The sequence below is a fragment of the Mercenaria mercenaria genome, chromosome 13 (assembly GCF_021730395.1).
Source record: "Mercenaria mercenaria strain notata chromosome 13, MADL_Memer_1, whole genome shotgun sequence".
NCBI lineage: Eukaryota > Metazoa > Mollusca > Bivalvia > Venerida > Veneridae > Mercenaria > Mercenaria mercenaria.
In genome coordinates, this window is record NC_069373.1 from 17,744,675 (window position 1) to 17,767,953 (window position 23,279).

General features: G+C 34.1%; 1 long non-coding RNA gene across 1 annotated transcript; it reads right to left on the bottom strand.

The window, feature by feature from the left end:
- Positions 1-7,056: 7,056 nt before the first annotated feature.
- On the bottom strand, positions 7,057-22,787 carry LOC123529285 (uncharacterized). Its single transcript, XR_008366681.1, has 2 exons — positions 22,289-22,787; positions 7,057-11,705 (listed from the first exon to the last, which is right to left on the bottom strand). It is a non-coding gene; the product is annotated as an uncharacterized LOC123529285 (long non-coding RNA).
- Positions 22,788-23,279: the final 492 nt, after the last annotated feature.

Below are 23,279 nucleotides of genomic sequence, written 5' to 3' on the forward strand. Positions count from 1 at the left end.
AACAAGTACTGGCCAGGGGGGAAAGAACTGACTGGTCAATTTCTCCCCCCACCTGACAGGTTAAGAACTGGCTTGGGGGAGAGGAGGAAGAACTGACTGGTCAGTCTTCCCCCACCTAATAGTGAAGTATGTGCTAGGGGGAAAAGTACTGACTGGTCAATTTCTTCTCCCCACCCGACAGGTCAAGTACTGGCTAGAGGGAGAGAACTGACTGGTCAATTTCTTCCTCACCTGACAGGTCAAGTACTGGTTAGGTGGGAAAGAACTGACCGGCAAGTTTCTTCCCCCACCTTATAGGTCAAGTACTGGCTAGAGGGGGAAAGAACTGACCAGTCAATTTCTTCTCCCACATGACAGGTCAAGTGCTGGCTAGGGGGTAAAGAACTGACCAGTCAATTTCTTCCCCCAACTAACAGAGCAAATACTGGCTAGGGGGGAAAGAACTGAACGGTCAATTTCTTCCCCCAGCTAACAGAACAAGTACAGGCTAGGGGGAAAGAACTGACTGGTCAATTTCTCCCCCCCACCTGACAGGTTAAGAACTGGCTGGGGGGCGTGTGGAAAGAACTGACTGGTCAATTTCTTCCCCCACCTAACAGAGCAAGTACTGGCTGGTAGGGGGGGGGTGAAGAACTGACTGGCCAATTTCATTTCCCCACCCGACAGGTCAAGTACTGGCGGGGGGGGGGGGGAAAGAACTGACCTAACTGATAGTGAAGTATGTGCTGGGGGGGGGGGGGGGGGAAAACTAACTGGTCAGTTTCTTCCCCCATCTGACAGGTTAAGCACTATCTAGTGGGGAAAGAACTGACTGGTCAATTTCTTCCCCCATCTGACAGGTTAAGTACTGGCTAGGGGGAAAAGAACTGACTGGTCAATTTCTTCCCCCACCTGATAGTGAAGTATGTTCTAGGGGGGAAAGAACTGACTGGTCAATTTCTTCCCCACCTGACAGGTCTTTCTTAGAAGAAACCAATTAAAAAAAAATTAACAGAAATTAAAATAAATTCATTTAAAAACATTTCTTTAATTTACACAAAATATGAAACATATTTCTTATATTATATGAAATTTAAATGAAAACCGATTATCAGAAATAAAAAGCAGGCTAGGTAAGAATAACCAAGAATAACCAGTTCCAATTCACTAACAGGGGGCAATAATTATTGACTATAGTCAGGAAAATTTACGAAGGGGGTGGGGTGGTGGGGGAAAGAATTGACTAGTTAGTTTTCCCTCCCCATAAGAATGATCAAGAGTAACCAGTTGCAATGGGGAGGGGGGGGGGGGGGGGGTATTGACAAGGGGGGTGGGGGATGAAGAACTGACCAGTCAGTATCTTCCCCGAGGAAAAAACTGACTGGGGAAAAACTGACCGTTACACTGGCTTTATTGCCCATTGCGTAGCGTTGTGCAAGAGGATGGACTGAAACCTATTTGTTGCAGAATCACTTTAAGTGACAGTTTATCAAGATTAGTCTTTTTCATCCCCAAACATAATGTGTTTTCCGAATACTGTTTTGTTCCCTTGTAGATGTCAAGTTTAACCAAGTAACGGGAGTTTTATTACCAACTAGAGAATTGTGAGTGATTTTGGTATTAAAGTTAATTTGTTACAAAAAATAAACTAAAAAGGAAAACAAAGGAAAAAAGCAAATTCAAGGAATTGGTATCCCACGCCGAAAGGGTTTGTGGTGAGGAATGGCAAAAAGATATATCCGGCAAAATGTTAAGGATGTTACTAAAAAGCAAATAATTTCATTAGTCAAGATCAATTTAACAGAAAACGAATGTTTTAAGTGTACATTATAAATGTATGTTACGTTGATCCTGACTAATGATACAATTTTGAAAGGAATATGATTATTGTACTAAGTTTAGCTTTCAGAATTATGTGGAGTTATTTGAAATGTGAGCTTGAAGAGTAACTAGAACGAAATATTGTATTCAAATAGTTTGACACCAAGTGTCGCTGTTTAACATGTACATTTGAACTTAAAAGAACAGATGTCCTTAAGAGAGCACAATCAAGTAAAAAATATGCAATGTGGGTGGTGGCGGGGTTAGGGGTGTGGTTACAACTCCACATTTCGATAAATATTCATAGAGGTTTGAATTTAAAAAAAAGTAATGATTTATTTTTTGGGGGGTGCGGGGAGGGGTTGGGCTGGGGATGGGGGTTGGGCTGGGGGGAGGGTACAAAACTTCACATAATAAATACGGATGGAAAATAAACAATGAAAAAAAAATGTTTGGGGGATGCATGACTGGGGTGGTTGGGATGACTGGGTGAAGAAGCGAGGGGGGGGGGGGTACATTTTTGAATTTTGCATGTAGATAAATATTCATGGAAGGTTTTATATTTTTTGTAAAAAGGAATAATATTTTTTTTGGAATGGGGAGGGGTTGGGAGGGGGGTGTGACAAAGGTTGTTGGGGTGACCGGGTGTTGGTACACAACTTCACATGTTGATAATAAATGTTCATGGAAAAATTATTTGTTATGTACAAATATGTGGATTTTTAAAACATTAAAGGGCAGTAACTCTGAAGTTAGTAGGAATCTTGACAAAATTGTGTGTACATTACCACATTATGGTGATCTAAATTTAAGTTTCATAGTTCTAGGTCAAATATGTAACAAGTTATGAAACAGAAATTGCCATATTTATAGTACTCTATATAGTTTACACTATAGTTTACACTAGAAACTTCTAAGGGCCATACCTCTAGTGTTACTGGGTCAATCTGACTGAAACTTGACGGGCCGCATTTTCCTATAATTGTAAACATGGATATGAAGTTGTTTTTTATTAAATATTCCCAACCACTTCCTAGATATGGCTCCGGACGGACGGACAACGACAAAACTAAGGCGGAGGGATAAAAAGTCCAACTTCTATACGGCTTAAATTGCACTGTAGACGGTATGCAAAGAATGATTAATCAGTATCCGATTTTTCGACACCGTCGTTTGTTTTCACTGAATATGCAAATTAAGCCTGTCTCCCTGGACCAAAGAAACCAAACTCGCCTTATCGTCTATGGAAAAGAAAACGCATGGGAAAGCCATTAAAAAAAATCACATGTTATGTCTGTGCCGATTAGTCCCCGGGATTACAGGTTCATATTTTCATATGTAAAATATTGTTTGGTTCCCATGCAAGCTTTTTCTTCTTTTTTAAAGTTCTGAATTAACACATTTACGACTGATACAGGAGATTAAATGTGGGTGTTGCTCATTTATTGTTAGAATTCTGCCTTAACTGATCCGCGAAAATAATGTTTAAATTATATCTTAATACATTATATTGTCGAATCGATAGAGCGAGGCAGAGAAGCAAAAACACAAAATTTCTTGGTTTAGGTCGAAACACGCAAACCTCGTGATCTGTCATAAAATGACACAACAATAAACCCTTATTAATAACGTTGACAATTTGAGGCCCGTCTGCTAAAATGGCATTAGTAAATCAAGGCTTTATTGTACTGACACAACTGAAGAGGTGGGCCTCAATTACCCCCGGGTTAAATCCTAACAGTAAATATCACAGATTTAAGCACGCCTGCACAGGGCGGGCAAGAAAAGAATGTATAATTACCAATGTGTTTTTTGAATATACCAAACTAATGTCTTTAACGTAAATGCGCCGTTTATCTTTTTTAAAAATATTTCTTGCTGTACTTCATTTGACACATAGACATAAACTGAGCTGACTGTTTTATCAGGTTTTATCTAGGACAAATATGTAGTTCGAATATTTAGTACAATAAATGATTGTCATTTTCAGTGAAAAAAACAACAACAAAAACATAAATAAACAAAAAACCGCATTTTGTTAAAAAAAACCCAGATCGGTTTCATTTTAATTTATTTAAGGTTGATAAAAAAACACATCACAAATCTTGTACTTCACTTAAAGAATTGCACTTCAATGCGCCGACAAAATCGGTCTTCTATCTCGTGATGATTTTGTTTCCTGTGTTAGCAACGTTTTTCGATTTTATTAATTGTGTGCTTGTCTAAAACATAATTTGTTGTTTCTCATTTATTTTCATTAAGTATCATTTTGCCGCGTTAATACGGATTATTGAGTTGCTGTAATGGCCTTGTATCATTTTATACTGCAATATTTCTCCAAAATGTTATTTTTCATCTGACCATTCTTAACCTTGAAACATGATTACATATGTAATTATTAAAAGTAGTTCCCTGAACAAAATGTAGGTAATTTTTTTAATTATGCGTTTGAGTTTAAACTTTCATAAAACAAACACAAACGTTTATTTTATCCTTTATTGTCAAAACTGTCACAAAGAAATAAATTTGACAAGAGTTATTTAAAGATACATTTATTAAGACGTGTTTCCTAAGTTACTGAGGACATATCTAAAGTTGTTGTTACTCTTATAATTGCTGTTCAAATTAATGTCGAGAATTTTTGCCTATTTTAACTTCATACGATAACTCTATGATGAATAAATAAAATTCAATAGAATTATAAATCATATTGATAAAGCAAAGAAAACTGCTGACATGATAATTTTTTGTCATAATTGATGAAAGCTACACGACAGACAGTATTACCAATTTCTATTGTAAAACTCAGTTTGACAAAACTTCGGGAGAATTAAAATCAGAAAGAGGTCGACTTTACTTACGACGTGCCTAAAATCCTTGAACATGTACATGTAGGATGATTTTTATGTGTCTAGATTTTCTTGTAAGTTAAGTTGTGACAGCTTTTAAAGCGCTAAAGCACATTTTTGCTTTTGTGTACAAACAAATGTTACTGAAAGTTTAACAGAAATGATGTATGTTCACTGCTCAACGCAAACAAGTGTAATGCGCAAGCGCCACTTTTCGCATGCGCACAATAAGCTATAATGAAAATGCAAATACGATTGTCTGACGGAAACTTCAACAAAAGGACCAGTCAAGTAGAGTATCTCCAGCCTATAGGACTTTTATCATTAGTTGATGATTGTTAGTTGAAACACCGAGTGATTTGCCTGATCCCTGAAATTATTTAGCTCCTAATTGAAATAATTTACGAATCATTGGTACACTAGTCATTTAGGCAAGATAGCCAGAGAAAAATTTTATATACAAGATATTTGGTCTCACCATGTATACGTTTTAACATAGGACATTCTACATCGTTTGTCAGCTTGTCTAAGACATAGTCATCTCAGCGATTAGACCCATTTCATTGTTCAAGATACTAAAGGCGTAGGCACACACCTGGGTCTTATAACTCGCATCCTGACCCATGACAGGTGCGCACAAATAAAAGACACCACAAAAACGTTTATTTCATGTGTTATTTTGATATCTCTTATTACAAACATGACATTAAAGAAACTTAGAATATAATTTAAACATCGGTGAACAGGAACAAGATTTCATATTCTAATGATACTTTTGTACGAGTTGTGAGAACGATATCGAACTGACCTGCTCCTAAAAATAATAATGAATTAGATCTAATAATTAGAAAATTAAATGAAAATCATAGAGGTTAATATTTTTCAGTATCTTTGATTCCTCAAAATAAGCAATGATATAAGTTATGTGTATTTCAATATATTTACGGCTACTGGCAAAAATCAAATGCCTTCTGTTTTAAAGGCCACTTTTTTATATCCTTCAAACTGTGCAAAAATGAAAGAATATTGATCTATTTACTTTGTACTTCATTCGGCTACACCTCGGAAACACATTTTTGATTGAATTATAAACTAAAGGAGAGTGAAAAGGACAGGAAGCGATTAAACAGGGGCGTCGGTATGAAGGGAGGAAGTAGAAGTGCGTTGTGGCTGGCAGCATATGTAGCAAAACATACTCTAGATTTGAATGCAAATTTTAGTTTATACTAACTTATTTTAGCTCGATTGTGATGCAAGCTTAAAGCTTAATTGAACCACTCTCGAGTCCGCTTCCTGGAAAAAACAGTACTTTTTTGTTTGTTTGTTTTGGGTTTAACGCCGTTTTCAACATCATTTCAGTCATGTAACGGCGGGCAGTTAACCTAACCAGTGTTCCTGGATTCTATACCAGTACAAACCTGTTCTCCGCAAGTAACTGCCAATTTCCCCACATCAGAGGTGGAGGACAAATGATTTCAGACACAATGTCTTTTATCAAATCGTCACGGAGAACATACGCCCCGCCCGAGGATCGAACTCACGACCCTGCGATCCGTAGACCGACGCTCTTCCTATTGAGCTAAGCGGGCGGGCAGTACTGGTGTCATTTGAGATGTCATGGTCGTGACCCTAGTAGGGCTCGAACCCACGACCCCCGGGTTGTGCGGCCGACACCTTTACCACTAGACCACCGCTGCCCTTAATAACAAATTTTATTGCTTCAAATAAGAGACTTTTATGGAATACAACAAGAGATAGATACCACATGTTCATAAGCCCCAAAATGAAGAAGCGTGGAAAAAACATGCATTAACAACACGGGAATAATTTTCTCTCATTAATACATGCCCGGATCTAGTGAAGAAGTAATTTCTACGCAAGAATACATCATTTTTTATAGATAACGGTTTACTGCTGCTCATAAAACACATTTACATCAAAAGACAATATAGCAAAGGAACGGCTTTAGTAATAAATAAATTCAGAAATACAATGAACACATTGTTCAGTTTCAAATCGAATTTTTTCTTTAAATAATGAAACTGTCTTGATAAATACAAACTTTAAGAATGATATTAAAACTCGAAGAAAATTGCAACAACAACAATATTAAATTATCTACTATCTTGCCATAAATCAAGTCTGTAAGGAATTTCTTGATTTCTAAAAACGTGTTGTCAAGCAGGAGTTTCCCTACATCTGCATAATTTATATATATGAATTTTCGGACAAAAGGAGTGCGGGAGAAAAAATATCACTTTCTTTTTGGGTACTTTATTGTTCATTTCTTGTTTATAAAGGGATTAAGTTAATGCTCGAAGTGTTGGTGCATTAGAGCGTGCTTTAATTAATTCGTGATTTACTATAATGCGATAGGTATTTCAACAACAACACGTATTATGTATAGTTTTTTTTATTTATTTTTTTTTTTTTGTGATTTACTACACAAATTGATAACACAAACTTTTTCACAAAATTCTGAAATCAGGATAGTTATTATCTTGATAACCATACAAGGGAAAATATAAAACTAAACATAAAATAAACTAAATGTTTCTGCTATTAGGCTCGTTCTTGCAATAGACTCTTCCACGCGTTAGATACTACATATTAACTGTATTCGATAAGACAGATCAGTGTAACAGACCAGTTCTTGCAATTAGTTGTAAAGTGATGATTTTAATAGTTGATGGAATTTAAGCACGAAATATTGTAAAGGTGGATAATGTGGCGCGATTTTGTCCCTTTACACACGAACTGTCATTTCATTAGAAACAAAAACCTTGCATTGATGTACAATTGTTCATAATGCATGAGTATATTTACCTTTGTGTATAAAGTGTATAGTTTTCGTGAAATGCAGTTAAAGAATAAGTTAAATTAACTACAAAAATAAATTATTTCTTTCCTATACCCTATATATTTACCAAACAAACAGTTAGAACATGAGCCATGCCATGAGAAAACCAACATAATGGCTTTGCGACCAGTCTGGTCAGGATCCATGCTGTTCGCTAACAGTTTCTCCAATTCTAATAGGCTTTAAAAGCGAACAGCATGGATCCTGACCAGACTGCGCGGATGCGCAGGCTGGTCTGGATCCATGCTGGTCGCAAACCCACTATGTTGGTTTTCACATGGCGCGGCTCACATATTTTATAAATAGCCGTTTACAACTACTCGAAAAACAAAGATGTCGCGATAGTGTCAGAAAGATGCATGTACAAACTAGTTAGCTAAATAGTTTGAAACTTTTCATCGCATCTTCAAATCATACCCAAAAGGGGAACTACTGGAGTGTCGTTCTTTTTATTTAATGATGTCTCATTATTTGCATTCCAAAGCTTTGAAGACCAATGTATGTTTTCCCCAGTTGTTCAGTCTGCTCTCCTTAATGAATATGATAAAATATTGAAAATGCCAACCGGTTATGTACATAAATCTAACTTTGTTAAAGGGAAAGGTTCACTTTTGTCCAGTATGCAAGTCTGTAAATGAGCTAAATTCCAAGTTTTTTTTCATCAAAAAGTATTGTTCCATCAAACTGCATGCAATATTATTCAAGTTATTCCTACTCGAAGAAAATATGTGACGTAAATGAAAACCCTTTTAACATTACAGCTATGGGAAACCATCATTTTAAACTAAATTTTTAAACAAATCTGAAATTTTCAATACAGTCACAGCTGTCGTCCACAACAAAATAATGACAATAAAAATCCTGGTTCAGCAATATTCAGCGACATCTTTAAAATAAACTGATACATCTGTGTCGAAAAAGCCAAATTCACTACAGAGTTGCAATTTTTCAATTATAACCAATTTGAAAATTATTCAGTTTGTGTAGGCCATATATGGCTTAAGAGTGAACATTGTCCTTAATGTTTACTTTAGAGGTGATGAGCAAACAAGTATCAGCTAAATAATTCTTTAACCGACAGTTTATTTTTTGTTTATCAATGACTATTTTTGAACAGTTGTTTCATTGATCTGTTTTCATTATGAACGAAAACATACAATCTTTATTATTTGAAAATATTCTGTTTGTAAAAAATTTAAGTGTATTAAATTAAGTGTATTAAATCCCACAAAGCCTAAAAAAAATCTGCCTTCTTTCGGTACTGCGGTACAGTTCTGATATACAATTCAGAATGTTTACAGAAACTAGTAATTTACTTTTACAAACACTTCTGCTGCCCTCAGAAAAAAAGTTTTGTTCAGATTATCCAGAAGAGATAATTCGTACTTCCAGCTCATAGCTTCCTTGTAATCCACACTAAGTGTAGGATTACTCAACATATATATTCTTGTCCTGTCATTGCTACGTACGGTATCGGCCTTTTTGCTACCTTTGGGGATAACCATGATTTTATATTCTCTTTTTTAGTACAAGCCTTTTAGAATCCTACAGATACATTCCATAGACTGTGATTTGTGAATTAATATTCTCCTGATATACCGGTATTACTTTATAAACTCTTTTCCTCACTTATTTAATATCATTTCGGTTTCCGTAAAACTTACTAGTGTAAATATCTTTTCTGACCTATACCTTTAACATCATTCAAACTCCTTACGCAGAGTCCGTCTACTTATTGATGGTTTTATATTATATAATATATATATATAACTGAATATATAAAAATATTTACAACATTTTTTTCTTCTCTTACATTATGACATCCTGGATTTGATAACTTATAAATGTGATTACTATTAATCATCATCAGAACAAAAAAAAACCCATACGATCCGTTAACTTAAATTATACTCACTAACTAAACCCTTAAGTCTGTCATATGATAAATGTCACAGGGATGACTATACAACTTTGAAATAACTGAAAACCAAACCTTGACAACAACTGTAGGTCAAATGTCAAAATGAAAACTATACATCATGAAAAACTACATAAAGTAAACACATTAACATATACATTATAATAAAGATATTTTCTCAAAATTGTAACTACAGAAAATCATTATATTGATAATTTCTCACAAAGATAAATTATATGAAAATGATAACATTTCTTCATCGTGTCTCATTACATAACCATTGGCTTTAAGACAACTGTATGTCATTATATTATAATGATTATACTGACATTTCTTACAAGATTAACTGCTGATCCTTTAAAACTATTTACCATTAACATATCTAAGAGTAATTATAGCTTTACATACCCCCTCTCTTCACAGTAATAGTTTGTCACAAGAACAACATTAAATCCTTTGAAAATGATATTATTCTTAAATTATTTATATTAGAACAATATATGTAAAAACTAAAAGCCATTATTTCTCCATGACAATTTAGTTAGTTTATTTTAAGGACGCTCGCTACAGTTTCGTAATTTTTTTCTCAATAATAGATTTTGATGAAATGTTTTGTATTAAAAGATCATGTTATGATGTATTGAAAAATGAAATAAAAATACTAGGTCACCAGCTTTGTTTCAATTTAATTTGCCCCTAGATATGGTGCTATTTTAAACATTTTTCAAAATTTCTGTAATCCTAAAATACATTTCAGTAAAGTACAATAATCAGCATAAATTTGATTATCTAAGCATTTTTATAACGGAAAACAATATTATATCTATTTGAAACATGCTCAGAGAAATCAAAAGAACATGATTTTGTAAAGAAAGGAATACTTGTTCAGCAGACCCAAGGGCTATTATTGCATATTTTTGTCAGTTTTAAGTTGGTACTTCTGCTATTTTATCGACTTTCACATAATAGAATTTTATCAAACTCTGCACATACCTTTGGTTATGTCTACGTAATCTAAAACAAAAAGAAAATTGATAGGTCACCATATTAGATTTCGCTTAAATCAAATTACAACGAGGTGGGGTGTGGCGGGCATTTATACAACGCAGGTTGGTACGAAATACTCTTTCAGTGTTGGAGCAAATGACTTAGAAATATATATATATATATATATAAAATTATCAAACGGCAGATTTCTTAATAAGCGGATTTTAAGGTGTTTCTGAAGCATTTTGATGGCATAGAACGATAAAAGTTTCCGCCTTTTTTTTTTAACAAAACCTATAGTTTACGAATGTACGGTACGGGTACGGTACGGGATTAGAAACAGCTGTGATTCAATGCAGAGTTTGAGCGCTGGTATAAATAACAGACTCCAGTATATGTCGGATTGAAGCAATTTGAACTAGAAGTACTTTAAATGTATATATTTTGTAACCTTTGTGATACTTACCCTAACCTTTTAGTCAGTATATTATACATTTTGTACATTAAATGCATGCGAACATACAATAATTTGCGAAATTTTGCTGTACGCGACATTAGATAATCACTTCCGAGCATGCGCAGAGGGCCACAACAACTTTGCAGTGAGCTACATCGATGAGTAACACAACCAAATTGGCACGGTGTTGGGGTAAATATCGACCCGTCCAGAAAAACTGTAGCGTGTGCCTTTAAAATGATAAATGTAGATCATTATACTACTAACTTCTCACAGGCATACTGAAGAGCCTTTGAAAAACTACTACCGGTATCTCTTTTGTATATATGAAAATAACATTACTGTAAAACTTAATCCTTCTCCTCATTACGATTATAGGTCATTATACAGAAAACAAAAATATGGGAACATATTACATACATCTAAATACCAACATAACCAAGAAAACTGGAAAAATCAACCCTTTTGAGGAAAGAGTTTGTCATTTGGATAAATATTGTAATAATGTATATTTGTATTTTTAAAGTTGTATCTTCTTTTCAATACATCTGATGAAATTTGTCATGTTTTTGTGCAAAATTACAGCGTCATGCATCATCAGCACATATCGCCCTTCTCCTGTCCCACATCTTCTACCACTTTCAAAAAAGAACATTTTAGTGTCCATACTGCCATACTTTCTGATGCAGGTATATGGCCAACAAAGTGTCATGTGATTTGCAACCTCTGTAAGTGAAATGCTGCAACTATCCACACGAACGATGCATTTTCCTTCTAAATGGCAGTGCCGAGCGGCATCGGTCTCCAAAATTTCTGCGTCGTAGTCGTAGAATTCTGAAAATGATAGATAACATACCAACCGCCTCGGTAGCCTAGTGGTAGAGCGTCCGCTTCGAGTGCGGGAGGTCGTGGGTTCGATCCCCGGCCGCGTTATACCAAAGACGTAAAAAATGGTACTAGCAGCTTCCTCGCTTGGCGCTCAACATTAAGGGGATAGTGTTAGGACTGGTCAGCCCGGTGTCAGTATAATGTGACTGGATGGGGTATCATGCCATGTGTCTACGGCGTGATATTCCAGTGAGGCAGCACTATAAAGTTGGGCATTGTGCTCACTGCTACAAGTAGACACCGTCGTTTATATGAATTGTTGAAAAAGACGTTAAACCCGAACACACACACAGATAACATACCATGTGTAACTTTACAATTAATTTAACATGCTGCTTCAGACATATGAAAATAATTAAAACTTGAGTTTAAAATAATATAAATTAATATGTTTAAAATGATATACAATGCATATCTTCTCCTAAAATATTTCACAATTTGGTATTTATGTAAAATGTAGAAACTCCTCATCAAGTACATATAACATAGTTTATTTATAGTAGCGCAGATTCATATCTTGGCTGGAGTCCATTCAATATCTATGTAATAGAATTCCGCTTAGGTCGGTGGTGCTAGGGGTCGTGAGAAGTGTTGCACATTTCATTACCCCTCATGAACAGACTCAATCAAACCAAGTTTGATTATTTTCTTTGCTTCCAAAGGATCTTTTTATTAACTAATCTTTAAGTGGTGGCTGTAAAAAGTCTCCCCGTACTTGGATTCAGAGTTGTTATATTTTATGGTCCTTAAGGATCATGGAGTCCATTCAATATCTATGTAATAGAATTCCGCTTAAGCCGGACTATGTTGTAAAAATGATAATGCCTGTGTGAACCAAGAGCTAAAATGGACAAAAAAAATCTTCTTGTCAAGATCCGAGTCAGAAACGTTTACCAAACGCAAGGCAAATAGTAAATGTCAGGTGACCGACTTAGTTTTATCATGACTTCCTTGTTTCAGAATTTCTCCAAAGTAGTAAGTCTGAGTATGATTGTCGCTTAAGATCATAGAACTTCATAACGAATTATCTGACAAAATATGTAACATTACAATATAAATGTCTTTTTGACCCGCCAATAAGAATATTACACAGAAATTCCTCATTTATATTTCCACGCTTCTTTTAATCTCGCTACTATGAAAACAAAACGGTGTAAAGAAAGTCATTTGTTTCATCTAAAGCCGGTGAAAGATTCATATAAATGTTCTGGTTTAATTTTCATTTAATTAATTCAAAGGGTCTTCGTTAAAGGTACTCTATAAAAACGACAACTCCTGCACCACAGAGATAATCACGTTGATATCAAAAATGCGTTCATCTAAAACGAGTTCTAATTCGTTTTAAGGTAAATAAGATATATTCAGTTGATAAACATTTGACGTATAATTGTAACAAGGCAAGCAAAAATAAGAAGCAAGACCGAGGAATGAACCCATGAACCTACGACTGTGCTTCTGGACCGCTTACATATCTTATTCCCATTGTTTGAAGTTCAATACCTCGAAATGCTACCTCGTCATACCGAAATGTGTCATTTAATTTCTAATTAATTACTAATGAGATAAAGCATAAAATAAACACCATGCATAGCGCCAAGCTTCATTACATGAGGACAATATGTAGCAATCCGATAGTTAAACCTACGGCTTCTAAATAATGCTTAGATGTTCCATCAAATGAGCTACCGGCTAGATTTTACATTTTCACCTCTTTTTAGAATAGTGTTTTGTGCCATGAAGCACTCACCCGCTAAATTTAAACTCTTTCTCAAAATTCTTATGTAATAGTGAATAAAGAAAAAATGATTTCAAAGCGTAATGCACTCATGGTCACACTTTTGGTGCTGAATTTCATAGAGGGAGAAAAATGTAACCATGGACTAGTTTGTAAAGTCGTTGAGAGTTTATTCTTTGTCCATTAAACATACCTAAAATATACCTCTCAATTGTCGCAGTGTTAATTGGCACTGATTGACTTTCTGATATATCAAATTTCTGAAATGAAACGAAAGTTTAGAATTGTCACACTGCCTTCTCGTGCTACCCGAGCTTCAGAGTATCATTAGATGTTCAATCTATTGAGCTACTGGACCGCTTACATATTTTCTTCCAATTCTGTAGTAATGTTTTATACTATCATACAACACAAGAGTGTGTGCACATGAAGTGTAAGATACAATGAAAGAAGAAGGTACAGTGAAACAAAAGATTTACAACGTTTCTACCTTTCACAAAGTCTTCATCAGGGATAAATGCTAACATGATGCAATATCATTCACTGAAGGATATAAAAACGGTATTAGAATATCTTGACTTATCCTTACTTATTCTTTACATGGTGTAATAAATCAACACATATTTATATCTAATGATAAAATATCTGTATTGCGACGTACATATCCTGAACTTATGAATGAAATTGACAAATATTTATGCATACATTTGATGTAATAAAGTTTCTGATGTAAAAATAGTTTTATTGTGATATAATTCCTAAAATAAGTTCAGACCTGTTTATTAAATGTTGTGATAACTGCTGTATTGTGTTTTGCAAGTGTTAAGGCTTTTGAGTGTTTTAGCAAACCTTAAACTGAACGGAAAAGGGAAAATTATAGAAGAGGCCGTTAATGTTAATATGTATAACTGTAGTAAACAAGAGCACCGCCTTGCGGGTGCTGACGCTCATCTGATTTTTTGTATAATAGAAATATTGTCCTACCCAAAATAATTCTTGCAAAAAACAGGATGGAGTTGTGTTTCTTGATGTCTTGATATACAGGGTCAGCTGCTGATGATGGTGAACAAGTGTGGCAAGTTTCAAAGCAATAGCTTTGATAGTTTAGGAAAAAAGTTGACCTAAACATAAAACTTAACCAAGAAATCTGATATTTTCTAAGTACAAAAGGGGCCATCAGTCTTGCAAAAAGCAAGATGTAGATATGTTTCTTGCTGTACAGGGTCAGTTTATGATGGTAAACAAGTGTTGCAAGTTTCAAAGCAATAGCTTTGATAGTTTAGGAGAAAAGCTGATCTAAACATAAAACTTAACCAGGCAACGCCGACGTCGACGCCGATCATGTGATGACAATAACTCATCATTTTTTTTCTTAAAAAAATCAGATGAGCTAAAAACGATGGTTCTCTTTTTTTATCTCTTAATCGCCACAAAGTGTCACTGAAATTACGCTAGTATGTAATTGTCAGCCAAAAAATATGAAAATTGATTATAAAGTACGGTGGTTTTTGGACTCTTTTGCAAAACGTTTTCTTTTCTCAAAAGCCATAGACCTTTAAAGATGTTTAACATTTAGAATTTCAAAGTATTTAACTGATGTATGTTTGTACTACCTTCCGTTAAAAGTCGGCATATGACCTATAATTGAGCCAGTCCGACGTTAAAACCAGGAAAAACAATATCCGCCAAGAAGTCATATCTAATTACTATTATGGTAATGCTGGAAAATATATTCGAGACATATTAAGATTGTAAGTAGATACAGTTGCAATACGCTTTCCTCTTTGATAGTGTGTCTGACAGAACACGTAGAATACTTTGGTAGGCAGTTTTTAAAGCCTACCGGCCAATATTTGTCTGTCTTAAGTTTCGTCTGCTATATCACACAAAGTCTCGAGAAAATGGCCAATATTGATGTGTTACATACTTCGTAGAATACGGCGGCCCAGGGCCAGTTGGATGGTTGAGTAGCAATCTTTGAATCTGCAATGCAACTGGTTATATAATCAAGATGGTAAAATTCTTGTCCGAGTACATAACTACTATATATTAGCAGAATGTTCGCTTTGTTACTCAACGGTCCATCTAAGTACATTGCACACCGTGCTCTGAATTTCTCAATAGGGTCGTTCGCAGACTGATCTTGCTGAAGTATCATGAGGCTTAAATTTGTAAGCAGTGTTTTATTGAACAACATGCCACTACTGCCAGACGCATCAAAATCGAACGACTAGGCAAAGAAAGCAGCACAAACATTATTATTCTTACTTTTGGTATTATTTTTTCATTTATAAAATTTTGCCATCGGCGTACAGGCGTCTCTGCTTATGTACCAAATCTTCTTCATTGTAATTATGTTTTAAATTCGGGCAAAACTAGTGGGGCTGTAAAGGAGAGTACATCTTCTCAAAGTGCATTACAAAATTGTCATTCATACGATCATGTTACATGCAGTCATCCACTGGAATGTGAGAATTGCGTCGAGCCATATTCGGCAGTGTCGCGTGACTGTAAGTAACTGAATATTGAAAAATGTTCTCAATGTCAAATTCACGCAGGACATTTGGTTCCCAGAATCTATTTGCCAATGCTCCGCTTTTTGCTATTTGCCAATGCTCTGTTTACACTCCTATCACTGACATCATCTTATCCGCCAATAACAAATCTAATACAAGCATAACAACATATTATTCTATATCTGTTTTATTTATCCAGTCGTGAACGTTTATTTGCATTACGTGACCGTACAATATATTACCATATTAGACGCACGTGCGTATTTTTCCGTATTTGGACGTTTCAACAGTCCTATGTTAACCATACGATAAAGCCCGAAACGCGTGAAAATGTTCCGAATGTAAATCGGGTGAAGTAGGTGCTCTATGTACAGAGTTTGATTTTGCGTCTTGAAATCCGGAAAATACAGAACAGGCAGAAATACGTTATTCAGTGAATCATGTTTAATTTAAGCTAAAATAAAATAGATATAGGAAAAAGGTTATTTAACACTGTACTTTACAATACGAGATATATTTGGCCTCGTACTTATCTAGGAAAACCATATTGGACTCGCCTACCGGCCCGTCCAATATGGTTTTCTCAGCTGGGAACTCGTCCAAATATATCTCCGTATTGTATAGAACAATGTTAAATAATCTAATAATATTTTGTTGTTTCTACTCAAACTGATCATGAGCTTGCCCAAGACGCACGAAAAGAAAATTCGAAAGATGCAACTAAATGTTTGCAGTCACATGTTTAAAGTCGGCACCTGAATCAAAACTGCTATCGAGTACCAAAATACGTCGACATCAAAGTAAAAAAAAATGCGTAAACGTCTCAAGGTCTCATTTAATAACACATAAAATATTCTCTGAAAACCGGATGTGTCAGACATCTATTAAATGACACTTTGGCTTGAAACGTGATCTCAACAGGTGACAATTTTTGGTTTGCCAGTGTTATCTAAGCAGCATGTAAGTTTACTTAATTTACAATCTACACAAATGAAAAAATAAAAGACAAGTTGATCAATTTTAAAAACATTTGGTCTGTTGTTGTTCAAAAGTTTTCTTTGTAAAGCATCTCTTAACTTTTTGGAATATGAAAAGAGATAAGTAGTCTTGAATAATATCAATAAAACGAAAAATCTTCACATGATACATGTTCTATGATTTAAATCTGGTCTTTCATAATTCCATGATTACATAAAAAACATTTGGTTTGTCTTAAACTTTGACCTCATTTGATGTTTTAAAATAATATAATTGAGCCGCGCCATGAGAAAACCAACATAGTGGGTTTGCGACCAGCATGGATCCAGACAAGCCTGCGCTTCCGCGCAGTCTGGTCAGGATCCTTGCTGTTCGCTAACAGTTTCTCAAATTCCAATAGGCTTTAAAAGCGAACAGCATGGATCCTGACCAGACTGCGCAGATGCTGATCGCAAACCCACTATGTTGGTTTTCTCATGACACGGCTCATATGATTATTGAGTTGAAGGATTCAGCTAATCATTTATTCATTTGTTTCAAATGTTAAATTATACCAGAGAGATGTCATGAAGATAAAAAAAGAACAGTAGGAACAGGGTTAATTGCAATGCATTTGCATTCTCAGAACTAATATAATTATATATAAAATATCAAACAACTCTGTGCTAAAAAACTCTGAAAACCTGAATCCTATAAAATCGGACTTTCGACTTGGTCCGAGCACCGCCCAGCATTGGGAATTTTTAATGTACTAATACCAAATGTCCAGGGAAGGTGGGTGCGGCAGTTTGCATTTTAAGGAATGACCCATGTAATAATGTACCTCCTTTTGAAGATTATTCAATTCCTACAATAAACCTACTTTGACTTACATTTTTCAGGGGGCATATGTTCAAGCTCCACTGGGGCAATTTTTTCGGTGTATTCCCTTTTTTCTAGAAAGATTTTACTTTTTTTCAAGACTTATTATTGTTTATTATATAAACGTGAAAATTTTTTCATTTGATAAATGATTTCTTGCTGTTCAAAGTGAATTTAACTTAGATGAGGGCAGAGTTAGACAGCTTTAAGATACTGAGTTACATGCAGTAAAAGTTCTCCATTTTGTCTTACCTCTTTAGATTACATATTGTGGAAAAAAATGTAGGTAGAATTTACTTCTACCACAAGATTATTTTTGAATGAAGTGAGCAAATTTTAAAACAGTCCCACAGGACTTGACCTTACTTTTTCAATGTTGGAGTTAGAATTATGTCTCATTAAATCGTTTTACTTAGGGCACCTAGAAAAAATGTATTCACAGTTTTATTTTGTGTTTTATAATTGTTTACCAATAGTTTGACGTTTCTTTTATCAAAATTATTGATTAAATAACACAAACGTTTTGGACAGTGGCAATATTTTTGAAATTCTATTTCTTGGGGAAATAGCATGAATTATGCAAAATTGATAAAAAACGGCACGGTAAAAGTTGTTTAAATATTGCATACAAGTCTCTCACTGGATACAGTATACTGTTGTAATATTGATTTGAACATTTGAAATATTCACCATTAGGTTGGTCATACCTTAAACGGATATTGAGACACGTTTAAATACATATATTCATTATTAATTCATAATTCTAACACGACCCAATTTGTTTTTCTATTAAATAAAGTAGGCTGAAAACTCTGTTATTATACAACAGACGTCTCAAATATTACTTCATAACGTCAAGCGGCATGGCAGCGCGCTGGAAAAGAAACCAACAGAAAACAGGCAAGTATTTGCTGGATATCTTGATGGATTTTGAAAACGTATTAAAATAGAAATGATATATCTAAATCAGTGATTTGGTTTTGAATATAATCATTGACTTTTAGATGCGTATAATGTTATCACTTACGCTGCGCCCTCGTGATATAGTTCATTCGTATCTATCTAAACTCCATACATGAGTGTCTTTTCATAATGAATTTATTAAACGAGTTTAATAAAATAATAAAATGTGAGGCTCTGTCGAGCGTTTTATCACTTTTATTTAACGAGTTTAATAAATTCAATGTGAAAAGTCACAAATGTAATACTCCTTTTAGAACATGTTAGCTTTTCCTGTCGAAACATCAAATAATCTGCTTTTTTGAACTATTATAAACAAGTCAATTTGACCAGGGCCTCTTATTAATTCAATGACGTCGACGTACACTAGTGTATTATGTAGGGATAACGCATTTTTTTCGTGTTATAACATCTGTAGAATCCCGAGGGATTGGTTGGTACCCGAGCCCGGTAGGGCGAGGATACCAACGTATCCCGATGGATTCTGAAGATATTATAGCACGAAATGAACATGCGCTAACGCTATTCTAGCATAAAACGCGTAAAAACTAATACGTAAATACATTTTTTCTCAAGGTCATTAAACTTCTGTGAAATGCGCGGTAATGTCCGTGTTGTTTTTTCACGTTGACGTCATTTCCTTTTGAATTATCCGTCTTTGGGCCTGTATACATTTACGCTTTGCCACGGAACGCGCATATATAAAAAGGTGTTATAACAGCACGTGTGCGCGAGAATCTCTCTGTTAAAACACCCCCGAAAAGTGACAATAACAGCAGTTTTAGGCTAGAAACAATTTTAAGGAATTGTTTGGTATTTCACTCCTGTGACGTCAAATGTGATAACATGATTTTATTTAATGACAAATCACTGTTTAGAATATATCATTTCTTAATTCTTTACCTAGTTAATAAAAGAAATAAGAATGAGGTTAATTTATATGACATGTGGTCCTATGAAAGATTTGAATAACATTTTGTAACAATTTTCAGACATGATGCCTGCCTCACATATGCAAGTCAAATTCGGAAAAAAACACAAAGGCTGTACCTGTCCAGTCAAAATAACATCTAAGTTAAAAAAGGTACGAATATATTTGTATAAAAATTAAAAGAAATTAATGTTTTGTCCACAAATTCCACCTACATAAATAGCTTAATAACAAATTTAATAAAATATTCAGCTATTTTAAAATATTTAAATATATCATTTCTTATTTAATTGTCTTCAATGTAATAGTAATAAAAGTTTGAGCTTGAATACAGAACATTAATAATTTTCTTATACAATATATGTTGCTCCATATTTACAACAAAGTCACAAAAAATGTGCATGCACGTTTGACAAGAAACAATAATAAACAAAACCTTCAAATGTTACAAGTATATGTATACTAATGAAAGTCAGCATCATAGTTCTGTTCATGTTTTTAACATGAAGACGTGTGCTAAAACCGATTAATTGTATTCATCATGATTAATAAATCTATGTGTAATGCTTTGGAAGAGTGGAATGCAACTGAGCAAAATAATGGCAGATTCGGCTTCAGTCTGTTCATGACAGGTTATAAAATATGCACACACCCCAGCGCGCACACACACGCACACATTCAAAAACAACATTCTAAAGTTATTCTATATCAGTTTTAAAAACTAATAATAAAAATGGCCTATGTTGTTTTTTAAATTCACGACAACTTTGTTTAGGAAACGGCTTCAGCATATTTCTTTCTCTCTTAAAATAAGAATCAAAATATTAATATAACTGATGGCACAAGTCAGAAATTACACATTTAGAATTAAACATGCGAATAAACTCTTTTTATATGATAACAGTTAATAGTTTTACAATTTTAAAAAAACAACAAAAATATGTTTTATAGTAAGAAATGCTAGATCTTTAATAGAGATAGGTATTAGTAATATCTATGAATATATATGTGCAACTACGGACGAACACCTTTTGTAAGATTTTCTAACTTTTCCGAGAGGTTGCTAAAATATTATGATTTAACGCTGTTTATCACATGTTTGAAGTCGCGGGAATGTAATAAAGTCATTAAATAAAAATGATAATGCACTAGTGTAATAAAGCTTTGACGTCGACGTTATTTATAGTATATGAGACGTTGTCAAATTGACTTGTTTATTATAGTAAAAGAAAGTAGATTTTTTTATGTTTCGACAGAAAAGGCTAACATGTGATAAAAAGAATATTACATTTGTGACTTTCCACACTGAATTTATTAAACTCGTTTAATAAATTCAGTATGAAAAGACACTCATGTAATATCCTCTATTTAATTTTTTTCGTGCGAGTTTCGAATACAAAATGACATCTTGACACAATAATTTGCACTTAAAACAACAGTAGAATTTCCAGTTGTATTTAATGAGTATAACAATTTCATTCTAATACTTTCTAACACAAAAATGAGAATGATGCAACAGTATTGCAATTAATGTTTAAAATTTTCAATAATTTTTACGAAATTCGAGGTAGGATAAGTGAACTGGACAACGTTTATATGATATATTGAAGTATATTCATTTTCTTAAATTTTGGTTTATATTACATCAGCTGAAATTTAATACCTTCATATTTTGATATTTAAACTGTGAAAACAAGTTTTCAAAATATTTGTAATTCAGAAATAAAAGAAAGACGGTAATTCTTTAATCTTTCTGAAATGAACCAGACAAATTAAAGCTTTAAAAACTTTCCATGGTCAGTATTCAAGCAAAATCAAAATTGAGAAAAACACATTTTATTCTTTTACCTAAATATATGTTTGTTTTGGGTTTAACGTCGTTTTTCAACAGTATTTCAGTTATGTAACGGCGGGCAGTTAACCTAACCAGTGTTCCTGGATTCTGTACTAGTAAAAACCTGTTCTCCGCAAGTAACTGCCAACTTCCCCACATAAATCAGAGGTGGAGGAGGAATGATTTCAGACATAATGGTTTTTATCAAATTGTCACGGAGAACATACGGCCCGCCCGGGGATCGAACTCACGACCCCGCGATCTTTAGATCGGCGCTCTACCTATTAAGCTAAGCGGGCGGGTGTTTACCTAAATGAGTTTCAACTATTCTTTTCTTTATGATTTTAACAATATTCTTTCCATTTCATTGGGGCAGTTACACTGAAACGTTCTTCGCCAACAGCAACATTTAATTATTTTTACAACAGAAAATACAATGTTATTTACACATTAGTATATTGCGTTTTGATGCATATTGCACTGTCAAATGTGCATTTTTACGCTTTTAGGTTCAAAACGACTGTACTAATTAATTATTGAAATTTTCACCTAAAACGGTAATAACAATGATAAGTAATTGATATCTTTATAAAAGTTATGAGTTCAATAAAATGGTTTGTAAAGGTTTCTTACAAGTTTGACAACATCACGCAAATGCAAATAAATGTACAGTTTAAGAAAGGAAGTCAATCAATACATTTGTTGTTTTTTTACCTGAATTTGAGAACACACTTTCTGTACTGTATCTATCAAGTTTATTGCCTAGACCAGCAGCATCATGTATTATACATTTATCGACTGTTGCAAAATTTCCATGCTTTTCCTCAAGCATCAAATGTCCCATTGTAAGCCGAAACTTTAAGTGTTGTTTCCTGCATCTCTTGCAATAATATTCCATACAATTTTGACAGAAATATAGTGCCGTTACCCTTTTATCCCTAAACCGGCAGGGATCGCAGTGTCTTACATATTTTGAGCTCATTATATCTACATTTGCCGCTTTATTCCTCTTACATTAATTTTTGTGTGTCCGTATCATATTAAAAGACATTGTAATTAATGCAAAACACTCCTTTCTGTAAATTACTGTCAATCTGTAAACATCCTCTAGTTGTGAAATGACCTTGTAATATGTCCGTTTCATAGTTTTCATTACGAAAATAGAATGACAAAAGGTTTTTCGCCTATCAAAAACTGTTTATTGGCACATGCATTTTAGGAAAATTTAAATTTGCCGTTGAAGTTTGTGAAAATTTCCCTGAAATGACTTAAGAAAATACAAATGAAACTAACCTTTGACTGAAATACAATCTAAACTTGAAAAAAAAATATACTAGTATCAAAAACTCGAAAAATACTTTTAATTGTCCATATAATGTCACATGACCTGAAATTGTTTTCAACAAAAAATAAAACTACTTGAAAGAAGGAGCCAGTAAAAGCATTCATCACATTTTGTTAAAGGATCTAAATGCATCCGGTATAATTGTGTTCATTACGAATAGAATATTAGTACTAACAGAAGACCCGAAAAGTAATAAGAGAAAGGTACAAAAAGGCAAGCCACAGGGTTATAAACTGAAGTAGACTCATGCTGGATTTAGTGGTGTTTTCTCCTGCATTTCTTACGAATGTTTAGCTGTTTTTGGTATTGTTTAAGTATAGAAACTAGAGATTGTTATAGTAAAAGTGCGGGTGACTGTTA